The sequence below is a fragment of the Grampus griseus genome (assembly GCF_964374135.1).
Source record: "Grampus griseus genome assembly, chromosome: 18".
NCBI classification, from domain to species: Eukaryota; Metazoa; Chordata; class Mammalia; order Artiodactyla; family Delphinidae; genus Grampus; species Grampus griseus.
In genome coordinates, this window is record NC_139012.1 from 20,457,290 (window position 1) to 20,461,295 (window position 4,006).

Genomic DNA, 4,006 nt, shown 5'->3' on the forward strand with positions numbered 1-4,006 from the left:
AAAAAAGAAATTAAGAAAAATGTATAGTTAAAATTTCTGAATTCATTTCAAATTTTCCTTGACAAATAGAAAGTCTTTCACTTCAAGACTAAAACTCAAGACTCAGTTCAAGATTGAAAGATGTGAACCTTGACTTAAAGGTTAAAAGTCAAGCTTGCTTTAAGGGTAAAGGTAATTTACCAATTTTTCTTATTCCTTTTACATTTTAGTTTTCTTACATTTAAAATTGAGTCACAGGGCTTCCCTGGTGGCACAGTGGTTAATAATCAGCCTGCCAGTGTAGGGGACACAGGTTCGAACCCTGGTCCAGGAAGATCCCACATGCCGCTGAGCACCTAAGCCCATGCGCCACAACTACTGAGGCAGTGCACCTAGAGCCCATGCTCCGCAACAAGAGCAGCCACCATAGTGAGAAGCCCGTGCACCACAACGAACAGTAGCCCCCTCTCTCTGCAACTAGAGAAAGCCAACATGCAGCAATAAAGGCCCAATGCAGCCAAAAATAAATAAATTAAATAAATAAATTAAAATAAATAAATAAAATTAAATTAAGTCACTTATAATTTGCCCTGGTATACAACGTGAGGGATGGATCCACATCATCATTATTTTTTCAAATAACTAATTAGTTATCAAACATTATTGATTTTTTAAAAATCAATCTTTCCATTGTTAATTTGAAATGCCACTTTTATTGTATATTAAATTCTGATGACTGGGATACATTTCTGGACAGTCTCTTTGAACCTTTGGTCTCTCTGTCTATTCACAGAGTAGTACCACACTATTTTACAGAGGATTTATAATATCTTAAGTACCTTATAGAGCTAGTTCTGATTCATTGCTTTTCTTTTTTAGAGTTTCCTTGACTACTTTTGACTGTTAATTTTTCTGTCTGAGCTTTAGAGTGAGCATCATCTTTAATATCAGAATTAAAAGCCTTCGATATTGGAGGATGCACATTAAATTATCAAATAATCTAGGGAAAATTAGCAACTTTATGCAGGTGGATATTCTTATTCAATAGCATGAAATGCATTTTTAAAATTTATATTTTTCCTTCATGTATGTTTTACATTTCCCTAATACAGGTTTTGCACGTTTTTTGTTAACTTTATTTCTATGTGTCTTATATTGCTGTATGTGTGCACTTGTGTGTATGTGTGCACACACCATAATAAATTGTCCCATTATAAATTTTGAATGGTTGTTATTTTTATATGCAAAGGCTAATGACTTCCAGATAACAATTTTGTATGTTCCTTGTAAATGTCTTTTGTGGCACTTTTCAGTTGATTGACCTGGGCTTTTATATACATTTTCATACCACCATAAGAGATGTAGTTTTCATTTTTCTGTTCAAATATTCATTATTTTTATTTTTGCCTAATTTTATTTACTGATATCTACAGATAATGAAAATTGTGGTAGAGATGACAGGAATAATTTTTTGTTTCTGACTTTATTGGGAATACCTTTTTTTTTTCTTTTTACAAATGATCTGATTATCTAACTTGTATACGGCTTATTAAGAAAGTATCCTTTGGGGCTTCCCTGGTGGCGCAGTGGTTGGGAGTCTGCCTGCCGATGCAGGGGACACGGGTTTGTGCCCCGGTCCGGGAGGGTCCCACATGCCGTGGAGCGGCTGGGCCCGTGAGCCACGGCCGCTGGGCCTGTGTGTCCGGAGCCTGTGCTCCACAATGGGAGAGGCCACGACAGTGAGAGGCCCACGTACCACAAAAAAAATAATAATAAGAAGAAGAAAATATCCTTTGATATCAGTTTTACTGGATTTTTTAAAAAATCAAGTACAGGTATTAAATTTTTAATATTTTTATTCAGCATCTATGAAAATCATCATGCTATTCTCAATAACTATTTAAAATATGTGTACATATTAAAATGTTATCATTATATTAAAAGATTAGTATAATAGTGTGTCCAGCTCATCTGTGTATTTCTGAAGTAAACTCATCTTGTTCATGATATAGTATTCTTTAATGATCTGCTAGATTCTGTTTACTAACATTGTTTTTAGAATTATTATATTGCCATAGTAAGCTAAATCTCTAGCATTCTTCTGCCCCACACTTAGGAAGTTTTGGTGTCTGTCTCATACTGACCCAATAAAATGTTTTTGGATCTTTTCTTTCTTTTTCTTCTCTTTACAAACAATTTAAATAACACTGGAATTTTCTGAGTTTTGAAGGTTTGGTAGATTTGCCCTGTAAATTTTTCTGTGTATTTTTGGGAGTTATGGTATTTTGTAATCAGAGTATTGTCTGTATTATATCCACATTTATGCATTTACAATTACTGAACTTATTGTAAGTTAAAATTTTAACAATATTAAATGTTTCATGAGTATTTGGAAAGATATTTTATTTTCTAATATGAGGGTTCCAAGTCTAATATATATCCTTAAGGTATGCCTTATTTATTATGCTGATAAATCATTTTCTCTCTCTTGTATTGAGAGAGATGAATTTATGTCCTCCATAATTACATAATTCCATCTATTTTCTCTACATTTCTGCTGAGATTTAAATGTATTTATACTTAATTTTGTCTTAACTAATTCTGTTCATTATTAAGTAAGTATATATTTGAAACTTTATTTTCACCTGATGAATTTATTTCTGTTTTGTGCTGTGGAAAAATTTGACAAATATGCAGCTGTATCAACATCTAAGTTATTTGTTGAGATGATTATGTGATTTTTATTTTTTCTTGTGTTAATGTGTTGCATCATATTGGTTGATTTGCAAATATTGAACCAACCCTGTAATGAATCCCTCTTGTTCATAGTGTATGATACTTTTATATATTGTTGAATTCAGTTAGCTAATATTTGTTTAGGATTTTTGCATCAATATTCATCAGAGATATCAGCTGTAATTTTCTTTTTATAGTATCTTTGGTTTCAGTATCAGGGTAATGAATGCCTCATAGAATGTATTTGGCAGTATTCTGTCTTCTTCAATATTTTGGAATAGTTTGAGAAGAACAGATATTAGCTCTTGTTTATATGTTTCATAGAATTTCCCTGTGAAGTCATCTGGTCCTGGACTTTGTTTTCTGGGAGGTGATTTTTTGTGTTTTTTTTGTTTTTTAATTACAAATCAATTTCACTATTCGTGATTGGTCTGTTTGGATCATCTGTTTCTTCCTGATTCAGCCTTTGCAGGTTGTATATTTCTAGAGATTTGTCCATTTTTTTCTAGGTTGTCTAGTTTGTTGGCATATAACTATTTGTAGTATTCTCTTATTTTTTGTATCTCTGGCATTGGTTGTTACTTACCCTCTTTCATCACTTATTTTATTTGGGTCCTGTCTTCTTGAAAAGCCTGGCTAAAGTTTTGTTAATTGTGTTTATCTTTCCAAAAAAAACAGCTCTATGTTTCATTGATGTTTTCTATTGTTTTTTAAAATCTCTATGTTATTTATTTTCTCTCTGATCTTTATTGTTTCCTTGCTTCTCCTGACTTTGGACTTTGTTTTTTCTTCTTTTTCTAATTCCTTTAGATGATAGGTTAGGTTATTTGAGATTTTTGTTGTTTCTTGAGGAAGGCCTGTATCACTATGAACTTGTCTCTTAGAACTGCTTTTACTGCATCCCATGGATTCTGAAGTGCTGTGTTTCCATTTTCATTTGCTCAAGGTATTTTCTGATTTCTTCTTTGATTTTTTCATTGACCCATTTGTTTTTCAGTTGCATGTTGTTTAGTCTCCATGTGTTTGTGCTTTTCCCATTTTTCTTCCTATAATTGAGTTCTGGTTTCATACTGCTGTTGTCAGAAAAAATGCTTGATATAATTTTTATCCTCTTAAATCTATTGAGATTTGTTTTGTGGCCTAGAATGTGATCTATCCTAGAGAACATCCCATGTGAACTTGAAAAGAATGTGTATTCTGTACGTCTAAGTTATTTGTTTGACTTCTTCCTACAGTAAGAAAACTCTCATTTATACATATATGTTCCTTAATATTTTTAAAAAAATGAATC